Source organism: Monodelphis domestica, chromosome 2 (assembly GCF_027887165.1).
Source record: "Monodelphis domestica isolate mMonDom1 chromosome 2, mMonDom1.pri, whole genome shotgun sequence".
Lineage (NCBI taxonomy): Eukaryota > Metazoa > Chordata > Mammalia > Didelphimorphia > Didelphidae > Monodelphis > Monodelphis domestica.
The window spans coordinates 227154302-227177744 of record NC_077228.1 but is presented as its reverse complement, the minus strand read 5'-3'; the positions used below and the strand labels follow the sequence as shown (position 1 = coordinate 227177744).

At 38.7% G+C, this 23443-nt stretch overlaps 1 protein-coding gene and 1 long non-coding RNA gene across 2 annotated transcripts in view; one reads left to right on the top strand and one right to left on the bottom strand.

Annotated features, from left to right (window-relative positions):
* Window positions 1-5963, top strand: part of LOC130457260 (uncharacterized) — a 36212-nt gene extending 30249 nt beyond the window's left edge. Inside the window, exon 2 of the long non-coding RNA XR_008916427.1 lies at window positions 5833-5963. This is a non-coding gene — a long non-coding RNA (uncharacterized LOC130457260). The remainder of the gene's footprint in view (window positions 1-5832) is intronic.
* Window positions 1-23443, bottom strand: part of CACNG4 (calcium voltage-gated channel auxiliary subunit gamma 4) — a 119095-nt gene that overhangs the window by 46251 nt on the left and 49401 nt on the right. The gene's annotated exons all lie outside the window — the stretch shown is intronic.

Sequence of the window (23443 nt, the reverse complement as noted above, 5' to 3'; positions counted from 1 at the left end):
AGAATGAAAAAAATCTGGGGGTGTTAGTGGACTGTAAGCTCAACAGAAGTCAGCAGTGTTATATGACAGTGAAAAAAACTGATATGATGTTGGGATGCTTTAAGAGAGGAATAGCTTCCAGAAGTAGGTCATGCCTAGCGGGAGGAGAAATGGAATGTCGGGACCAGGTCAATAACGTCCATATTCCAAGTGTGGGAATCAGAGAAAGGAGTGAGCACCTGTCCCTTTTGTATTCCAATATTAGGCAAAAAGACCTCCAAAGACAAAGGCAAAATATTGGAGATTACTTTCAGGTATGGTTTGGTGTAGATGACCACTGAAGTCCTTTCAAACTGTAAATTCTGTGATTCTGTGAGTTGGGTAGTCTTATTGACATAACTATTTTATTTCATTAAATAACACATATTTCTTTCCTTTTTAAAAATCCTTTTGTCTTGAAATCAATCAGTTCCAAGGAAGAAGAGCGGTAAGAGCTAGGCATTGGATAATAAGTGACTTGCCCAGGGACATATAAGTAGGAAGTATCTGAGGCCAAATTTGAACCAAGGACCTCCTGACTCTAAGCCTGGAGCTCTATCCACTGAGCCTCCTAGCTACTCCAGTTGCTACATGTCTTGAAGGCAGGTATCATGTCTTATTTATTGTTATATCTTCCTTATCAGACAACACAGTGCCTTGAACATAGCAAGTCCTTAAATGTCTGCCAGATTTATTGAAGGAACCTGTATATCACATTTGTCGGAGATGAACTGAAGCCCAGGTGGAATTACAACTTCCCTTAATTCACATGGGTATGGGTCAATAAATCTAGCAACAGAAACCGAGATTCGTGACTTCCCAATCCAATGTTCTAAGTACTTACTCATTCTTCCTCCCTTAGAGGTATTTACAGGACTCTTCAGTTCTGTATCCCCAGCTTTCAGCTTCCTTTGTGTTTCAGATATTCCAAACCAATGAGCCTTTTATTGTAGGCATTTAGATTTTCTGATAATCTCTTATGTGGTGTGTATGTGTAAACCTGTGAGCATGTGTGCACATGCATGCATACGCTCTTCTTGCATGGGGAAATGTAAGTAATCTCAACATTGTACCTTATGGCCACCAGTTCCCAGACACTGTTTCTGGGCCACCCTTGTCTCTAGATGAAGAGGGATGAAGAGGATTATTCCTGCCCTGGCTGATGTTGCTTCCTAAGGCAGAGCTGAGCCCAGCCCTGTTTGCTCTTATTCTAAGGGCCAGATGGGGATGACTGAATAATGCAAAAACAGTCAAATGCCAACATGAACGACAGCAGCAGCCTGTGTTTCCTACTTGCTTGGATGCTCACTGAGTCCACATGAAGCTGCTTACTTCCCTAAACTTCTCTCGGCTGAACATAACTTCTTCTTGCCATGGGTGCCTTACTTAAGAGAAAGAAGACTGCTTTGGAAAATCTTTAATCAAACCTAAGGCAGAGAGCAGCCAAACTTATATGTAAGCTGTCGTGCTGTAACTAAGGCAGGGTGTCCAAAGCTTTGCTCAGAGCACTAACATGAAGGAGAAATCCTTCCATGTGGTGCTCCAGAAACCATTTTATGGGATTCATGGTCTTTAGTTGGCCTTAGGTATATCATACAGGGGCAATCCACTCCCTCATTCAGGCCTGGTTGGCATATAGTAGGTGCTTAACAAATGCTAGCTGATGGACTGATTTGGGTCCCTTTCCCAAGGATCAAGCTTTCTTCTTATCCTCCATCCCATGGAGCAATTGAACAGTTTTCTGATTTTCTTCTGCACTGTCAAGCCCAAATGGTTTTGCCTAGTATGAGAGAATTCCCCCTATAAGCATATAATCAATCAACAAACATTTAAGTCAATAAACATTTAAGCACTTAACTAAGTGCCAGGCATGGCTTTAAGCACTAGGAATACAAAGAAAAAGCTCATGGTCCCTCCACTCAAGGATCAGATATAGCTTACAAATAACTATGCATATGTGGTGTAAGTAGAATTAAACTAAATCTTTCTTACAGGGAAGGCATTAGAAGTGGGAAGAACTAGAAAAGGTTTCCTGGAGAAGGTGGCATTTGAGCTGTCTCAGAGGAAGACATAGAGAGGGTAGAGATGAGAAGGGAGAACTTTCTAGGAAAAGGAAACAGGCAATGAAAAGGCACTGATTCGGGAGATATGAAGCTGTATTCAAAGGCTAGAAAGAAGGCTGGTGTGGCTGTTTGGTAGAATATGGGGGTGGGAGAGATAGGAAAGTAAAGTATAAGAAGACTGGAAATGTAGGAAGGGCTGAAGTTGTGAAGGGATTTAAATGCCAGACAGAGGATTCATATTTGATCCTGATGGTAACAGGGAGTCAGTGGAGCTCACTGAATATGAAGATGACATGGTTAGACCTATGCTTTTGAAGATTATTTTCATAGTTGAGTGGGGGATTTCTTGGAATAGGGAGAAACTTGTGACAGGGAGCCCAATCAGAAGGCTACAGCAATAATCCTGGCTTCAGGTGATGAAGGGTCTACATCAGGGTCATGTTTGTGTGATGGGAGAGAAGGGGGCATATATGAAACATGCTGTGAGGCAAAAACAGCAAGACTTGGATACGTAGTAAATATATGAAGTGAATGTAAAGATGAGTTGAAAATGACATACATTGTGAGCCCAAGTGATTAGAAAGTGAGTAGTGCCCTTGACAGCTAGGTGACACATCTTCCTGATTAAAATCTGACCTCAGACACTTTACCAGTTGTATTGATGGATACGGGGCAGCTAGAGGACACAGAGGATAGAGTGCCAGTTCTGGAGTCAGGAAGACTCATCTTTGTAAGTTCAAATCTGGTCTCAGACATTAACTAGCTTTGTGACTCCAGGCAAGTCTTTTAACCCTGTTTACTTCAGTTTTCTCATCTGTAAAATATGCTGGAAAAGGAAAAGGCAAACTATTCTAGCATCTTTGCCAAGAAAACCCTAAATGGGGTCACAAGAGTTAGATACGATTCTAACAACTGAATGACAACCATATGAATGCCCTTGACAGTAATAGGGAAGTTGGAAAGAAGAGATGATTTAGGGGAAAGATAATGAATTCTCTTTTGGATATGTTGATATGATATGTTTGGATATGATGGCTATAGGACATTCAGATAAAGATAGCTAAGAGACAGTTGGTGATGTGAGACTGAAGGTCAGCAGAGACTATAGATGGATATAGAGATCTGGGAATTATCTATATAGAGAGATGATCACTGAGTCCATGGGAGATTATGAGATAACCCATTGAGATATTAAAGAGAAAAGAGGGAAGGATCCAGGACAGAGCCATGGGGGATGCCCATGATCAGTAGATGTGACCTAGAGGAAGATCTAGCAAAGAGGTTCAAGAAGAAGTAAGTCAGACAGATAAGAAGAGAGAAAGTAGAATGCAATGTCCCAAAAGCCTAGATAGAAGAAAGTACTGGGAAGAAGAGGGTCACCAGCAGTGCCAATGGGGATAGAAAGGTCAAAATGAGGAGTTCATTAGATTTGACAGTTAACAGATAATTGATTATTTTGGAGAGAGAAGTCTCAGTTGAATGATGAAGTCAAAAGCCACTTTACAGAAGTTTTTAAGAGAATAAGAAGAGAAGTGGAGATGACAAGTTTAATAAGCCTTTCTCAAGGAGTTTAGCCATGAAGAGGAAGAGAGGATTAGGATAAAAGCTAGAAGAGATAGTAGGATTCAGTGAGTTTTTTTTAAGGATGGGAGATATGGACATATTTGTAGAAAGCAGGGAGAGGCTAGTAGATAGGAAGAGACTGAAGATAATAGAGGGGGGGGATAGTGAAGACAATCTGCTTGAAAAGATGGGAGTGGGTGTAATCAAGAACATTCAAAAAAGTCTTGTCCTTGGCAAGGAAAAAGAGGGGGAAGAGTGAGGGAGGAGGACTGGAAGAAGAGAGAGAAAGAAGAGTGGAAGAAGGTCTGAAGAGGGCTGACCAAAATGGTGAAAGAAATGAAGATATTCAAATGCCAACCTCACAATTTTGCTTATGGATTATCTGACTAGAAGACAGAAATTCATTCAAAAGTTTGAATATCCTTCTGACATGCTAAAAGAACAGAAACTTCATATTCTTTCTGTTATCAAATTATTTGCTAATTATCAACACATAGAAGTATATAGATACATTTATAACCTGAGCTTGTCTGGGCATAGCTCAATTATCCTAACTTGGAGGTATCTCTGCATCCTGTACCACATAGGTGAGTGTAGTCTCTTTTTGTGTGCTGCTTACACCTTTAAAATTGGAAAGATCAAGATGGATGCTCCTCTTTGGACTGCTCCCTTTTTGGCCCTTTTTTCTTGTGTTCTTTCTGCTGCTATGAATTTTATCAGGGAGGGGGGAAGGACTTCCTTCACCTACTTTCCCCTCTTCTATCCCAGCTCTGAGAAATGGGTCTGGTGGAATTTGTTTATGTTTTGTGTTGCCTTCTTCAGTTCAGTTACTGAAAGTGATCCCTAAGTGACCAAGGAGTTTGAGTCATGACAATATTGGAAACAGATTTGCAGACAGAATGGTGTCCATAAGTCCTGAGAAGCCAGAGTGCCTTGGACTTGAGCCTGAGCTGGTGTTTTAGACTTGGAATGAGGATTATGCTCTATGAGCATGTTGGCAAACCTATGGCACACATGCCTGCTTCTCTGCCCAGCAGCCCAATGGGAGTGCTTCCTACCTCCCCTGTCTGGGGTAAGGCAGGGGGGCTCACATGCAGTGTGAGAGTTGCAGTTTGGGCACTTAGTCTCTAAGGTCTCTAAAAGGTTTGCCATCACTGCTGTATAGCAACTAAGCTAAACCATGGACGAAATTCTCTTCTCCTCTCCAGAAACTGAGATAATGCAAAGGGGGGGGGGAGATGATACCTCCCACATGTTGGGGTAGTAGGTTTGTATATCTGTGATTATGAGGAAATAAAAATTCCTTTTTGAAATAAAAATTCCTTTGTAAAAGCTAACTTGATTACCAGTAGCTAAATGGAACTGGAATCCAAGGGATTCTCCAAAATTGAGGGAACAACATTGGTGGGGACTGAAGTCATGTGCAGAGAGCTTGGATATTCCTACTTTAGGGAAAGGGTGAGACATAATTATCTAGTCCAGCTCCTTCCTTCCATAGAACAGCCTTCAGCCAGTGGTGGCCAAGGCAGTCAGTATGTTATACATATATTTTTACAATGGTAGCTGAGGTTTATATAATATTTTGTTTTTATAAGAGCATTATGTAAACCATTATTATTATTTTGGCCCTCAGAATAACCCTGTAGGATAGAACTGAAATGATTATTTTGTATGTAGCTTATTGCATGATTTGTTAGCATTTTGTGCTAGGGAAGGCGATAAAGTCCTCTGAGGTGGCACAGGATCAAATGCCAAGGGGAGGAAGCTGGGAAAGCCCACACGGTGCAATCCTTTTTTTCTCTTCTCTATAATACCCATAGTACCAGTCTCACTGGGTTGTTGTGAGGCTTAATTGAGAACAACCCTCTGAGACTGGTACTATAGGTATTATCTTCATTTTACAGATGAGGAGACTAAAGTTCAGAGATGAAAGATATTAGAAGTAAAACCTCACAGAGTATCTAGTCTAACCCCTTCATTCTGTAGAGGAAGAACCCAAGGCCCATAGAAAGGATGACTTGCTTGCCTGAAGTCATTGTCATTCATAAATCCCAACTTCTTTGTAAATAGTCTTGGGTTTTACAGTTCCTTTCAAATATGCCTATTAAAGAAGCATCAACTGCTTGGGAAACCTTAAAATTGTGTACAAATTTGAACTCTGACTGTTATTTCTTTTATTTTTGAATAGCAAGTGATATTTGAAGCCAATGAAGATCACCCATCACTAAAACTGCCTCACTGTACCAGATGTAATGATCAAGATTCTCAAGAGACACTACTTCTTAATTTTAAAATAATTCATTAAATTAATTCTCAAGACATCCTAATTATAGTCAAAGGATTTTCTCAAATCCTCTAAAGATTCTGAAAACCCCTGGCCCAGGTACCTATATGTACTCTTGGGAGCTCATTATCCAGCTCCTCCCTTGAATATCTCAAGACATCTCTAATTGATTATCATCTAATTAGGAGGTGGTCTATCAAACCCTCAGCCCTTCTCCAAACCAATAGATGGACAGGTGATTTGATTGTCCTGCAGGAAGGAAAGGAATCACTGTAAAAACCTTCCTGTTAGCCAAAATCTGTGATTCCTAAGGTCAAAGAGAATGCAGAAATAATATATTATATGAAAAATAAATTCTCATGCAGACTAGCTAATGAATTTCTGGATATCCTTTCTGAGCAGTGGTCCAAATACAAGTGCTTAAAGGACATCCTGGCTTTTAGAGAATTCTAGACTACTGGCTCCACTGAGATGAAAATATCTTCGTTCATGCTCCTCTCCCACCTTGTGTTGAAATCCTTTGTATTCATGGCTAGACTAAGTTTTGGCTGGAAATCAACCACTCCCTGTAGCTGGCACAGGGGTTTATCTGGGGTGTTATTCTGGTTTACTGTCATGAGTTTCTGGTCTTCAGCTGCCCTGAAGCCTTTGAAATTCCCTGAGAAAACTTGGTGTGGATTGCGTGCTGTCCTAGGGAGACAGTTCTCACCTCCAGCTTTCTGGTCCATCTTGGTGGTCACTTGTTAGTAATCCCAAATGTGTCTTTGTCCTCTTATACAAGCAAGTAAATAAAAGAACATAAAAAAATATTAAGCCCCTACTAGGTACAAGGCACTGTTAAATGATGTAGCACCCTAAAAAGTACAATTACAAAGCACTAAATCCAACCCAAAGCCTTTCTTTATGGAGGGCAGAACCTAGACTTTGAAACTCAAGCCATTTTCCATCTCTGGTGCAACATAACTCCGTAGAACAAGATCTCCTTAGCCAGGGACTGCCCTGATGTTGTCTCCTCCCTGTCATCCCCACCTCTGCCCCAATTTCCTCTTGTGTGCTATCTCCCTCTATTAGACTATAAGTTCTTGGTGGACAGAAACTAACTTTCCTTTTCTTATATGAATCCCCAACACTTGGCACAATAACTGGCACATAGTAGATGTTTAATAATTTTTTTAAAAACCCTTACCTTCTGTCTTAAAATCAATACTAAGTAGTGGTTCCAAGGCAGAAGAGTGGTTAGGGCAAATGACTTGCTCAGGGTCACATAGCTAGGAAGTATCCAAGGTCAGATTTGAACCTAATCTCCAGGCCTGGCTCTTAATCTACTGAGAAACCTTGTTGCCCCATAAATGTTTATTTTTTTTTAACTAAAACCATTTTAAATTCAATTACATGTAGAAACACCTTTTGACAATTATTTTCTGATCTTTTATGATTCTTAGTATATGTTTACTGATTGAATTAAATGGCTGTTTCAGGGAGCATGAACAATGATGGAAATATGGGAAGGAATCTCTTATTTTACTCCGTATCTCTCCATTTCTGTTTTGTTGTTGTTCAGTTGTTTCAGTTGTGTTGGGCTCCTTGTGACCCCATTTGGGGTTTTCTTGGCAAAGATACTAGGTTGGTTTGCCATTTCCTTCTCCAGCTTATTTTACAGATGAAGAAACTGAGGCTAACAGGGTTCAAGTGTCTGAGGTCAGATTTGAACTCAGGAAGAGGAGTCCTCCTGACTCCAAACCTGAGACTCTATTATGCCACCTACTTACCCATAGCTACCACATATTTAAATCCTTCATCACTTCCATTCTCAACAATTTTAATGGAATTTTAATTGATCTTCTTGTCTCAAATATCACTCCTCTACTATCCACCTCTATGTGAGTATCAAATTGATATTCCTAAAGCACAGATTCCATAATATCATGTCCCTATCGAGGAGCTCCATCGGTTTTCTACACTGACTCTAGGATAAAATGCAGATTTCCTTGGTATTAAAAACTCTTCACAATATAGAGTCAACCTGCATTTCCAGGCTTATTGAAATATTAATGTTCATATTTGAGTTATATTCTCACCCTTTACCAAAATTATTTTGTATTTATTTTGTATATATTTTTTATTTATCAAATTTAAATTCCCCAAACAGAATATAAGCTCCTTAAGGTCAGGGGCTGTTTAAATTTTGTGTGTGTGTGTACCCAGAGCTTAGTACCATGCCTAGTACATGGTAATTATATATTAACTACTTGTTGAATGAATGATTATTATCAATAAAATAGTAATTAAGTTTCTAACTGAAATTATCTCTCCCTTGCTTGGGAGGGATGACATATAGTTATCCCAGCTCCTGGGGAAAGCTGAGGCTGATAAATCTCTTGAACTGGGGAGTTTTGAGATGCACTGGGCTAAACTGATAGGATATCTACAGAAAGTACAGCACCAATAAAGGAAGCCCTTGGATGGAGCAGGGTTGGGAGTAAGGTTATTCAAGGAAGAATGAACTAGCCTTGGTTGGAAACAGGGACGGTCCAAGCTCTTATGAAGATCACTAGTGAGATTGGATTTATGACTGAGCCCTGCACTTCTGGCCTGGGCAAGATAGGGAAATCCAGACTTCTGAAAAAGCAAAACAGAACCATCATTGTCCTAGGCCTTCTACAAAGAGAATAATAACTCAAAACCACCCATAACCGAAATTGTAAAGGGGAAAAAAAGCTCACCCACTAGGACAATTTAGAATTTCTAGAAAAAATGATGCAAGAATTTTAAAAAAAGATATAAAAGAAATGAGAACTATGGAAGAGAGATTTGGGGAAAAGAACAATAGCTGAACAGATCCTTGTAGTAACAAATTGGAATGGATAAACTAGAAATGTATGACTCAAGGAAACAATAGGAATTCTCAAAACCAAGTCAAAAGAATGAGAAAACAGAAAGAAGATAATACAAAATATTTCATATTTTTAAAACTGTATCTAGAAAAGAGATTAAGGGGAGTAAACTTGAGAATCACAGGACTACCTGAAATTCATGACTAAAAAAAAGGATCCTGTATATTCTTATTTTAAGAACTCATTAAAGAAAATTGCTCAGACATATTAAAACAAGAAGATAGGGGCAGCTAGGTAGCACAAAAGATAGAGCACTAGGCATAGAATCAGTAAATTTAAATCTGGCCTCAGACACTTCCTAGCTGTGTGACCCTGGGCAATTCATTTAATTCCAATTGTCTAGCCCATGTTGCTCTTCTGTCTTAGAATTAATACCAAGACAGAAGGCAAGGGTTAAAAAAAAAAGAAAGGGAAAAAAGAGGGCAATATGAAAATTTCAAGTTCATCTGAAAGAAATTCTCAAATGTAAACTCTCTGTAATGTCACTCCCCAAATCCAGAGTTTCTAGATAAAAGAAAAAAATATTGCAAGCAGCCAGAAAGATTTAATTCAAACATTGAGAAATGACAAGAGTTAGACAAGATTAAGCAGTTATCACTACAAATAAGCAGAGAACATGAAATTAGATATTCCAAAAGGCAAATGATAAAGATTCATGACCAAGAAGCCAACAAAAGTGAATATAATCCTACAAGAAATAAAGAAATTTTTAATGAAATAAAGAATTTTCAAACATTCCTGATGAAAAAAATGAAGGTGAAAAAGAATTTTGAAATACAAATAAAGGAGTCAAAAGAAAAACTAAAAAGAAAATACAAGTGAACAATTAGAGTGGACTTTATAAGAATGAACTATTTATATTCTACTGGAGAGGCATAGGATATTAAAAGAGTTCTAAATCCTAATCCAAGAAAGAGTCTCTTGAGACAGAGAGCTATAAATAATATTATGTTTTGAAGATGCTGTAAGAAAAAAAGGGGAGGGTGTGTGTGGAAAGGACATATTAGGGGAAATGGGAAGAAATATGGGGAACTTAATTGACACATAATAGAGTGTACAAGTGGAACTATATACATATATAAAGAAAGGGTGTGGAAGACAGCTAGGTGGCTCAGTGGATATTGAGCCAGAAAAAAATGAGAGGTCCTGGATTCAAATTTTACCTCAGACACTTCCCAGTTCTGTGACTCTGGGCAAGTCACTTAACCTCACTTGCCTAACTCTTACTGTTCAAACAATATGTTGTTTACAAGAACCACACTTGAAACAAAATCTTCCACAAAGTTAAAATAAGGAGTTAGAGCAAAATCTTTCATGCCTCAGCAAAATACAAAGATATGGAGACTGCAATTATAATTTCACTGAGGTGACCAAAAGAGAATTAGTTAAAAGTAATAAAAAAGGAAACTACATGGAAGAGTAAAATACATAACAAAATGATTTCAATATTTAATATTTGTGCAGCAAAATGGCAAAGTTCCTAAATACTTAAAGGAAAAGGAGAAATAAACAGCAAAACTGTAATAGTGGGGAACATCAATTTATTGCTATCAGCCCTGGATTATACTAATGACAACAACAACAACAAAAGAAAGAAGTTAAGGACTTAAATAGAATTTTTAAAAAATTAGATATGACAGGTGATTCTTGAATGGAAATAGACAGGAATATACATATTCTCAAGTAACCATGCCTTGGGGCATAAAAATAACATGAATTAGAAAGGCAGGAATAAAAAAGTTTTCTTAATCATGATTCAATAAAAGGATATTAAGTTTTAATAAATTAAAATTATATGAAATGAAGGACTGAAAAGTGTTAAAAGTCAACCAGAGACTAAATAACTTAATCTTAAACAATTGATGGGTCAAGCATAGAAATCAAAGAAATGATACATAATTCCAATAAAGATAATGATAATGATATCACATACCAAAATTTTATAGATTTAATCAAAACTATTAGTAAAAAGCATATAAAACTTTCATTAACTAAAAGAGAAATAACTAGTCAATGAATTTGGAATTTAACTAAGAATGCTAGGAAAGTAACATATTTTAAAACTCCAAGTAAAAATATAAAAATCCTAAAAATTAGAAGTTAACAAAATTGAAGGAAAAACATTGAGTTTTAAAATAAAACTACGATTAAAAAAAAACCTTTAAAATAGATAAATCCTTTGTGAAAATGATGTAAAAAGAAAGCAAAAACCAAATTACCAAAAATGAAAACTGAGAATTCACACCAAATAAAGAATATTTATGATTATAATATATAACATCATAATGATGATTATAGAAAGCATTTTGCCTATGTGCCAAAAAAACCCAACAACTTAAATGAAATAGATGAATGTTTAAAAAAAAAATACACAAATCAACAAAATAAGAAATAAGAGGATTTTAACAATCTACTTTCAGAGACAGAAATTAATAGGTCATATATGACTTCCATCCAAGACCAGATGGATTCACAAGTGATTTCTATTAATCATTTAAAGAATAATTAATTCCAATATTATGTAAAGTGCTTGCAAAAATAGCAAAAGAAGGAATCTTACCAAATTCTTTCTATGACACAGATATTTTCTTGATATAGAAACAAGATTCAAAACAAAAAGGAAACTATTGGCCAATGTCTCTAATGAACAGAGATGCAAAAATTTTTAGTGAAATATTAGCAAAGTGACTAAAACTATATATCACATAGATTACTGGATGTATGCCCAGGATGAAGAGTTGGTGAAATATTAGGGAATTATAAATTATAAATATAATATATTAATTCAAAATTAAATTATATCAATACAGAAAAGGTTTTTGACAAAATGCAACACTTACTTCTGTTAAAAACACTAGAAAACATGGGAATAAATGAATCTTTCCTTAAAATGTCATATTACCTATATCCTATCAGGGATATATATATATATTTATATATTTGTGCATAAATATACATATACAGACACACATGTGTTTTTTAGTTTTAGTTTCCTAGTGTCTTTAAAACAGATAGGTATACACACATATCCCCTGCTAATCTCAGTTCATTATTAGAACTGAACTAGACAATTGCAGGTCATTCAACCATTATTAAAAAGAGACTTACTCCATCATTGGAAGAGCAGGTTCATTATCAAGGATGAACACTGACATCCCAAGTTGATTCATTTTGCCCAACTTGCCCATTCTAGTTTATCAGTCAAGCATTAGAAAGTACTTGGAGCCTCAGAGAATATCTGGAATTCCTTATGGCTATTTCATATTCAGGTGACCAGGAAGTGATGTCAATAGCAACTTTAGTCCCTTAAACTAATTAAATTTCAAGGATGGTTTTAATAGCTTTTAAAGGAAAACTAGCCTAACTTTCATGTGATCAGGAGGACTGAGGATATTGTTCAGGGACAGGATTTGGAGTTGGGTCCTCTGACACCAGAGCTACTATTCTTTCCACTCTACCCCACTTTATTATGCTACATTATCAGAGAAATTCACAGGGTTGATTCTAACCATAAATTATGAGGCAGGAATTGATTGGAGATTTGAGGGAAATTCAGTTTTTGATATGTTGAGGTTGAGGTTTCTAAAAGATATCTTGGTAGAGATAAAGAGCAGATAGATCAGAGATGGAAAAAGACATTTGATAGCTAAATCCATAGGAATAGATGAAATAACCAAGCAAGAAGACTCAGAAATACTCAAAGAAGTAAGGACAGAATGGGGCAGTTGTGGGTGCAGTAGAGAACCCAGCCTAGAGATAGGAAGACTAATGTTCCTGAGTTCAAATTTAGCCTCAGACATTTACTAGCTGTGTGACCCATGACAAGTCACTTTGCCTAAGTTTCCTCATCTGTAAAAACAACAAAAAAAAAAAACAAAAAAAAACCACTTTAGTACCTTTGCCAAGAAAACCCCAAAGGAGGTCACAAGATTGAAATGACTGAACAGAAAGAAGAATTTATTTGTATTCTTTTCTCAAATGTTTAAGTTGCTAGAAAGAAATATTTATTAAATTGTATGTAGCTATATACATACTTATATAAATAATATACATACATACATACCACATATATACACACACCCAGTGAAAAAAATTAATGAGACCCCAAAGGTGCTACGAATCAAGAAAGTTTATGGAATAAATGAATGGCAAGAAAACAGACATAGTAGAAATAGATTAACTTTCTGAAAATTTAGCAAAGGATCAGTATCTTGAGAGGATAGCAGCATTGAAGGAAATGAGAGTTGAGAAAACAGAAACGGTTGGAAGCAATAACTGTGGGAACCACAAGAGGATGTCAATGAGATGAAAAAAAGAGTCCAGATGAGGGTTAGATGAACAACAACAAAATATAACAACACTGAGGACTCAGAGATTAAGTAGCAGGGATTTATAATGGATCACATCAGTTTGAATGGAGAAAGCGGACAATGAAGGCTACCCAGGGCTAGACAAAAGGAAGTGCTGGAAGACATGGGGATGAGGGATTCTCTGGTGATTGTGAGTTCACTGTTGATATAACTGACTAAGGGACTGAGGCAGAGCAGAGAAGATAAAGTCAGAACAGGGGTCGGAACCTGAGAGAATACTTAGAGCATTTCCTAGACCCCAGGGAAGACACAGCCCTGCTTCCCTCTCCCCTTCCCTTTGTCTCACTTGGTGAATTCTTCAGTAACATTAGAGACAGACTCCTAGCCCCTTCCAACATTCTGTTCCACACAGCTAGGGGTTTTCTAGACTTCCTGCTGAGATTTATAATTGAGAAGAGCCAGGGAGAATTCCCTATAGTTCATTACTACCCTCCCTGCCCATCCCCCTGTCCCTTGCTACAGGAATCCTGAATGCTCAGTTATTGTTCTTTCCATGACCCAGACCGAAGACTATCTTTTCTCCTGCTTTCTTTGTTTGTTTGTTTTATTGTGGTCGATTTTTAAAAAAAATCAGTCATTCCCTCTTGATTATCTTCAACACTGAACCCTTCTTTGATTAGCCTTCTAGGAGGAGAGTGTGAGCAAGACCAAGAGCCCTCTTGCCCCAAACAATGACAGCTAGCCAGCTGTATCCTCCCTAAAAGTCATGCATGTATGATTACTCCCCCTCCCTCATAAGGCCAAGCTATTAGGCAGGCAAGAGGGAAGCTGGCCTCCCCAACGTGCACTCAAGCTAAAGTGGTGACTGTTTTTCCCCACAGCATAGCTTTCTGGCTCATGGTTTGTATGGATCTATTTATGTCTAGGGTATAATCGGGACTTAGATTTACTTTTGAAGGTTATGAAAATAACACACTCTTTCTTCAGCTCCAGCTCCCACTTCCAACTTGTGATGAGAGAAAAAGGACTGTTGTTCCTTTAAGGATTTTGGCTTCTCTCTTCTCTCATGGTATATTCAAAAAGCACATTATCTACATTATCTCAAGTTGATGGTCATCAAGTTTTTATAACAGCAGTTTAAATAGCATAGACACTGAAAATCAGCAATTAGAGAATAATTTGCCCCCCAAACTGGCTGCTTAGAGCTCTAATGGTGAGAGGACAAAAATTGTTGTTGGTTTTATTTTTAATTCTCTTCCTTCCCTTCTCTCTCTCTCCTCCTCTGTTCTCTTACCTTCTGTCTTAGAATCAATATCAGTTTTAAGACAGCAGAGTGGTATGGGCTAGACAACTGGGGTTAAGTGATTTACCCACAATCATACAGCTAGGAAATGTCTGAGGCCAGATTTGAACCCAGGATCTGCTATCTCCAGGCCTGGCTTTCTATACACTGAGCCACCTAGCTGCCCCTTCCCTTCTCTTTTGAACTCAGGTGCAAAAGCATGAAGTGAAAGAGAGATCAACTGACAAATTGGAAAACAGCTTCCCCAATGAATGGATTGAGAGAGGAAAGAAAGTACTACTAAATAGGTTAATGTTTTACCTCAGCCCTAGGGTATGGTGGCCACCATCTTGCTCTTTCCAGCTTGCACCTAGTTACTACTTCATCCCACTTGTGATGCGACTGCATCTGGTTAACATCATCTTCCACTCTCCCCCTACTCTTCTCTCTTCCATGCCACAGAAAACTGAAGCTCAGGCAGCTTAATTAACTTATCCAGGGGTAAGTGTTTGATTTGAACCCACATCTTCCTAACTCCAAATCTAGTGTCAACCCTATGGCCCCCCTACGACTTCCAAAACAGTAAATTATCCCCGTGAAGTTGGCTAACAAAAACCTTATAGGATTCCATTTATATTGTGGACAAACTATGCCTTAAAACCTCCCCCCAAAAACTGTTTAAAGGAGGACTGGAATGGCAGTTAGGTGATTAGAGTTCTAATCCAGATGTTGATGAACTAGCTGAACAAGAGCCTCCACCTCCTCCAGACCACAGATTCATACAACCCCTCTTCTGCATAGCACACCTCATCTCAATCACTACTCATCTCCTGCTTCAGTGGGACTGCGCTCCCGTATTCTGATATTCTCTGGGGAGAAGACCTAGTCTACCTCCAAACCCTCAAGGCAAGCCAGTCAGCCAGCTGGACCTCTTGATCAGAATCCCATACCCCTGCTTGCCTGTTCTGAGTCAGGTCTCTTTGGATCTCACAGGACAAACCATCACTTATCTGCTGCCAGATTGAATCTCAAGAGAACATCTTTATGGTCTAATTTTATGCTTCCTTCAAAAGATCCCTCTCCAACCATTCATACTGTGCCTAGATGCATTCCACAATGGTTAATATACTCCCATCCCTTTCAACTCAACTCATGCTGGTGATTCAGGTTGCCAATGTACAAGCCTTATTCATAATAATAATGATGATGATAATAGTAAGAGCTATCATTTAGTTAGGTCCAACTGAAACAATTGACCAACAAAGTTTTACAAAGTATTTTACAAATATTATCTCATTTAATCCTTATAACAACCCTATAAGGTAACTGCTATTATTTTACCTCTTTTACAGATGAGGACACCAAGGCAGACATAAGTTATGTGACTTGCCCAGGATGGCACAGATAGGAAGTGTATGAGGCTAAATTTGACCTAAGATCTTTTTGACTCCAGGTACTACCTCATCCCCAACTCATTACTCCTTCATTTTTATCCATCTCACCCTTCCAGATCTGTCTGTCCCTTCCTTATGCCCTCTGTAATATCAGCTCTATAATGAACAAATTTTCTTTCATCTTAAATGTCATCCGTCTTGAGCCCTGGTTCCCTCCTGATGATAATGATGACTCCCTCCTTGATTTTGATGTCAGACTCTCTCACTGTCATCTTCATTAAACAACCTCTCCTCCTCTGAATTTCACACTACTCAAATTTACCACTCAATTCAGATCCTCATGGCTGTTTCTTATTAAAGCCCAGGACAATAATAATAAAATGTTCATTGCCTGACTCATAGTCTTTCCTCATTTTCTGGGCTCATGCTAAGGGACTTCAACATACATACTGATGATCCTTCAAATATCTTATTTTTACCCCCCAGTTGCTCAGTCTAATCAATTCTATGATCTACTCCTGTTTCCCCTCAGCTACACACAGATGATCATATTCTTGTTTACAAATTTTGAAATTCCTTTATTTAATTATAATCTTTATTATTTTATATTTCTCTATGTCTTAAGATCTTGAATATTTCCTTTGTTCTTATTGTATCCTCCCTTTCCTCTACCATTTGGTTTTCTCCCAAGACATCACCCTTGCCCTAGTGATCCCTTGGTGAACTAACTCAACTAAATATTATTTTCCAATATCAAATCCTTTTGTACCTCATCTTATCTTTGATCAAACTCTGCAAAACTCCAACCCTGCATTACTATCACCATGACTCTCTTGCTCTCAAGTGCTGCATGGAACTAGGGAAATTTTTTAAACCAAGTTGATATGGTCCACTACAAATTTATAATATCTAATTTCAACTGAGTCTTCACTGAAGAAAGGCAAATTTTCTATTTCTTTCCTCCCACGGCATCTGTTCCTCTCACCCTCTTATCTGGGTATCTTGCATAATACTTCATTGACTAAATTGAGGCCATTTACCAAGAGCACCCCCTTTTCTCTTCATTTCATTTCATTTGAATATCGTCCTCTACCATATCCATCTTCATTCCAATCTTAGATGAAGCTTTGAATCTTCTTTCAAGAATCAATTTATCTTAAAGGTACTCTTGCTCTCATCTTTTCTCAATTTTCCCAGCAGATCATCTCCACTATCTCTTTTATCTTTAATCTTTCCCCACCTATCTAATGGCTCTCCTACCAAAGGGCATACAAACATACCCATCCTTTTAAAAACAGAAACAAACATTTGATCCTATAATCTTTGCCAATTATCTTCCTGGATCTTCACCTTCTTTCCTGGTTAAACTCTTTGATAAAACAGTCTACACCAGGTGCCTTCATTTCTCCTCTTCTATACCTGCATTCTGCATAATTTCTACACCTGCATAATTCAACTGCCTTCTCCAAAGTTACCAATGATCTGCCAGATCTAATGACTGTTTCTCAGTCTTTACCTTTACCTTTCATGACTTCTTTGCAGCATTTGGCACTGTTTAATCATCTTCTCTTTTTTGGACATTTTCTCCTCTTTGGTTTTTGATGACACTGCTCTCTCCTGTTCATTCTCTTGTCTGTCTACTGCTTTCTAAGCTATCTCTCTTGGTGATGCCATAGGTTTCAGTGAGTTAAATAATCATTCCTAGGCAGATGATTCCCAGTTCTATATATCTAGCCTTGAAGGTCTTATATCATCCTCTGCTTTTTGGATGTCTGATAGATACCTCAAACCCAATATGTCCAAATCAGACCTCATTTTCCTTTCCCTCAAAACTCTCCTTTCTCAACCCCACTTCCCTGTTATTGTCAAGGGTACCATTAGCTTCCTAGCCACTAGACACAGAATCTTTTTTTTTAACCCTTATCTTCTCTCTTAGAATCATCACTACATATTGGTTACAAGGCAGAAGAACAGTAAGGGCTAGACAGTTGGGATTAAGTGACTTGCCCAGGGTCACACAGCTAGGAAGTAACTGTGGTAAGATTTGAATCCAGAATCTCCCATCTCTAGGACTGGCTCTCTAACAACTTAGCCACTTGGCTGTCCCTATAGGTTCAAAATCTTAATGGTACCCTCACCTGACTTTGACCATTTCTAACTAAATCCATTGCCAAATCTTGTCATTTCTGCCTTTATGACATATCTCATCTATGTCCCCTTCTGTCCACTCATAATCATAACCTTAATTCAGCTCTTCATTGCCTCCTGCTTGGACTATTGTCACAGCCTTCTAATTGTCTCCTTGCCGTAAGCCTTTCTCCACTGCACTCTACCCCCACTCAGTTACCACACACTGATTGTATGGCCCCAGACAAGTCATATAACCTCAGACTATCTTAGTGCCCTAGTCAATTGTTTCAGACTAAATTTCAGAGAAGGTACTGACCTGCTTTGATAGAAGGAATTTCTTCATCTGGGAGTTCCCTATGCCAATGAAATTATAAATTCAAGCCCTATGCCGTTCTGTACTACAATTATAAGATAGCAATTTACATTTATTTCTTTTTTTTAGATTTTATTTTATTTCTATTTTAACATTCATTTAAAAAAAATTTGAGTTCTAAGTTCTCCCCCCTCCAACTTCTCTCCCACCCATTAAGATGACAGCTTTTTTTCCTTAAAGAGAACAAAACCACCTCATTCCTTATGTTTGTCTTTTCTAATTCCCTCTGCGATTAAAGACAGTGGGTTACTATAGGGACCCTTGTGTCTTCATCTCCTACTAGAATTTAAGCACATCATCATTTAGATTTGCCAGGCAGACAGGAGCTAGCCCACGATGAAGGTGGGAGGGATGCTTCTGACTGTGGTTCCTTGTTATTTGAATTCTTCCTCTTTTTGGCTTCTTGCAGTATTTTTTCTTTGATCTGAAAGCTTGCTTGTTTGGACACAGCTGCCCCCATACATCTGGATGAAGTGGCTAATTCTAGGCCTCTACCTTTGACTCCATCTCTGGCTTCTATCTCAGTCTCCTAACCTCCCTGTGTGATGCTAGATTTGGCCCATCTCTGACTTTCTTCTTACATAATCTCTAATAGGGAGTTGGTTCTGTCCCTTGCTATGGCCTCAGTTGAGTGGTAATCAACACTAAGTATTGGTTCCAAGGCAGAAGAGCAAATTTGAACCCAGGTCCTCCCAATTCCAAGGCTGGCACTCTTACACTGAGTCACCCAGCTGCCCTTCATCTTGTTTCTTACTGTGGTTCTCAGTCTTCCCAGAAATGCATAGCTGGGCTCCATCTCTTTGTTCAGTGACCTGTGGGGACTGGCTGTGCCCCCTGATTTTTTTCCTGATCATCTGGGGCTCAGATCTCATTGGTTTCAATCACCAATTACCAAAACTCCTGTTGACTTCCTGCTCCTCTGGAGCATGCCTGTTCAGAGTGTGTCTAAGTTCCTAGCATCCCTGAAGCATCCATGCTCAGTGTCAGTGAACTTGTGGGGCTCCTGGATTCAAGCCTGTTAATCAGGGCTTGAGATGAGCTTCCCTTTCCTCTGGCCATCATCTTGTGCATCCCTCCCTGTACTACTGCACAGAGGGGCTTATTTCTGTTTCTCTTTGGTCTTCTTGATCATTATTCAGCCTGGTGTTCTTTTTAGATCTTTGCTGGAGTATATGTGAAGAGGCTGGGGCTCTTTGCAGCCTTTCAAGTCACCATCTTTTCCAAAAGTGTGAATAGCTTTTCTTTGACTCAGGCAGGGAAATGAAATTTTGGTAAAGTACGGAAAGTGTCCTATACTTGAAAGCAAAACAGTTCTCTATGTAATCTTCTTTCTCCAGCCCACTCTCATCAGCCAGAATCTTAGGGCTTGAATAGAATTCAGGGTCTATTGATGGCTGATTAGGACTCCCCACCTAACTCTACCAGGGTACATTTCCTGCCTTTTGCCCAAGAAAAATTTTACATAATAACAATGATAACTGATTATTATAACAATAGTAATGATAACAACTTAGGGCAGCTAGATAGATAGTGTAGTGGGTAGGACATTGGGCCTGGAAGTCAGGCCCTTCCTGGGGTCAGGAAGACTAGAGTTCAAATCTAGCCTCAGATACTTAATACCTGTGTGGCCCTGGGCAAGTCACATTTAAACCTGTTGTCCTCAGTTTCCTCATCTGTAAAATAATCGGAAGATAGAAATGACACACCACTCCAGCATTTTTTCCTAGAAAACCCCAAATGAGGTCATCAAGGGTTGGGCACAAACTGAAAGGACTGAACAATAATGATAATAACAGCAACCACTCATTTCTGTAGTGTTTCAAGAGTTATAAAGCACTTTCATCATAACATCTATATGAGATAGTTATTAGAGTATTATCAAACCAGATAATACTTATAAAGTGCTTAGCACATAGTAGGTACTTAATAAAAACTTGTTTCTTTCCCTTCGTACTTTTGTGGTCCAGGTTTGTGATTCCACTGCTGTTAGAAATGGTCAAAACAGTGTCCATTGATAACAGAAAAGCAGCTCCTCTTTAACTGAGAGGTTAAAGGACTTGTCAAGGTCACAGAGGTAATATGTATCAGAGATAGGACTTGAACCCAGGTCTTGCTGACTCCAAGGCTTGCCCTCTATTCACTAAGTCATGCTACCTCTTAGTCAATGAAAGCATTGTTTAGAGATGAAAGGTCTGAGACTTGGAGAAATTCAATGCTTTGCTCTTGGTCTCCTGATTCCAGGTCTATTGCTCTGCTGGTGTCACCATCCTACCTTTTACAGCACAGGGGACTTTCCTCTCTGTCTATGCTCCCCAAGAGAGAAATAACAAGAGGAAATGGGATTTCCCTTTTGTCAGTCCCAGGGTGACTGGAGATGGGTAATTAAAAAAGGTCTTGTTTAGCCCAGTAACCTACATGGTGGTGCTTTTCATTCTGCTCCTAAATACACCAAGGATTGTTTCATTAAGTGCCAGTTGGGGCCCTTCAAGGGCTCTTGGTTCCTTGTGGTCTGTCCATATCTTACAGATATCTCTCTTTTCAATACTTGTCAGTCTTCTGAAACATTTCACCTCCGCTATGAAAGCACACCTCAGAAGGAAGCCTGCCTGCTGAGAGCTGCCTCCACTTTTTCCAAGGACCTATTTTCTCAGCAACTTTTTCAGGTATCCTCTGGAATTGCTTAGAACAGTCTTAAGGGATAGTACATAATGCCTGTCAGTCTTAGCTTCTTTTGCTCTGCTCTGAGACAGGGTACAGTTTTATGACTCTCCCTTGATTTACAGGGAACCGTATCCATCAAGGTTGACTTCCTGGGTGTAGAATGTAGAGCCTCCTTCCCTTCATATAGTATCACAATATCCAGGGGACATGAAAACAATCCCCTCCTTCCTGGTGTCTCATGCATCTCCCACCCCCATAGGGCACCTGATACACATGTGAACAAAGTCCCAAGAAGAATACCAAGTTTTCCATAGTTTCACCAAGGTAAATATACAAATGATCCCTGATATTAACTATGGATAAGACAGTCCAGCATGGTGGCAAGAGTCCTGGATTTGGAGTCAGAAGGACCTGACTTCTGCTACTTAATTGTCTATCTGACTATAGGTAAGTTACTTAATTTCTTTTGGTTTCAGTTTCCCCCTCTGTAAAATGAACTAGAACAGAGGTTTTTAAACTGTCCTCCATGAACTTAAACTTTTTTTATTTCATAATGGTATTTCAATATGATTGATTTCCTTGCATCTTATTTTATGTATTTAGAAATATTACTTTGAAAAGGGTTCTCTAGGCTTCCCTGGACTGCCAAAGAGGTCCATGACTCAAAAAATTAGGAACTCCTGAACTAGATAACTTCCAGATCCCTTCCTGCTCTGGAATTTATGATCTTACGAAATTGCTCTTTAGCTTTTGACCACTCTTCTTTCAGTTACAAAACAACCTTCTATTTTCAGCCTTCTGAATTCTCAGTTAATAGGTAATTCTAGCTTCAAGTGTTCACCTGGAAATTTGGATTTGGGCACTGGATTTTCTCTTGCATTATTGGAAAATGGTGACTCTTTCCCCTCCATAACATAGTTCTTATTGAAAAGGGGAGGGGGGCAGGAGTTCTTTCTTTCCTCCTGGGAGTGATCTGACTGTGGCCAAAGGTACATTAGAAACAGTGCAGGGAACAAAAAGGAATGATTGTCACTGAATTAAGCAGGTCATCCCTGAGCAGGATTAAAGTTAATGGAAGAGTCATATTAGAGCTCCCAAAGAATAAGTCAGAGAAATGCAGTAGCCAGAAGAGACCTAGAAATGCAGTTTTTGTTTGAAAAAAGAAATTGCTGGGGCTCAAATGGATGTGATCTGGGCACTAGAAATGTGTGAAGCAGCAGCATATTAATCAACTCATTAGGAAGGTAGTCAATGTTTTGACATCACTAATTTTATCTAAATTCTCCATGTGGCTTTTAATCTATTATGCCCACCATCAGGTACTGTCCCTTTCAAATGCCCATTTAAAGGCCATTTAGAGAAAGGAAACAGCCTTCTTTAATCTGTCTAAATTAAAGCCCACAGTCAGCCTATTGAGGCTGTGTAGGTTGACATCCCAAACTTGCACCCTCATTTATTTTAACGGTTAACAGTTGTCTCAATTTTCTGCCAGATACATAATGGGCACAGTTTGGAAGATGGATGAAAGGAAATGGCCAACTCTTGAGCCAAGTAGCTAACCAAGAGCTGGGGCTAACCGTACTGACTGTGGCTCAGGAAGCTATCTTAGGTCTGGTTACTGCAGCACAAAGGGCTGATTTAGGTGGAACCTCCCCATATCTGAGCTTAGAAAGATAATAGGTAACTTTGGAAATACCTAAAACAGAACCAATTGGGAAGGTATTATGTGTACAAAAGAAGGGAACAAAAAATCTCCAGCAATTCAAGTTTGCCCTGGAAACAAAAGGGGGGTACTGGAAGAGCTGGTGCAAGATCAACCATGATTCCAAAAATTGGAGTTATGATAAAATAACTCTGACCACCTTATGACAGGTCGTTCCTTCCTTCCTTCCTTCCTTCCTTCCTTCCTTCCTTCCTTCCTTCCTTCCTTCCTTCCTTCCTTCCTTCCTTCCTTCCTTCCTTCCTTCCTTCCTTCCTTCCTTCCTTCCTTCCTTCTTTCCAAAAGAAATAAGAGGGAGAAAAAAATGAATACTTGATGATTGAAAAATAAAAATAAAATGACCTACAATCATCCTAGCCTATCGCAAGTCAGTGGTATGAACCAGTGTACCTCTGATAATAGCTAACATTTATATAGTGCTTCCTGTGTTCCAGGCACTGGGCTAGGAACTTTACATATACTATCTTATAGGATTCTTACAGGGGTAGCTAGGTGATGCCGTGGATAGAGTGCTAGACCTAGAGTCAGGAAGATTCATTTCCCTGAGTTGAAATCTGGCCTCATACACTTCCTAGTTGTGTGACCTTGGGCAAGTAACTTTACTCTGTCTCACTTTCCTCATCTGTTAAATAAGCTGGAGAAGGAAATGGCCAACTATTCCAGTAGATCTTTGCCAAGGAAAATCCAAATGGGATCATGAAGAATCTAACATGACCAAAAATGACATGCTCCTCATGACAATCTTAAAAGA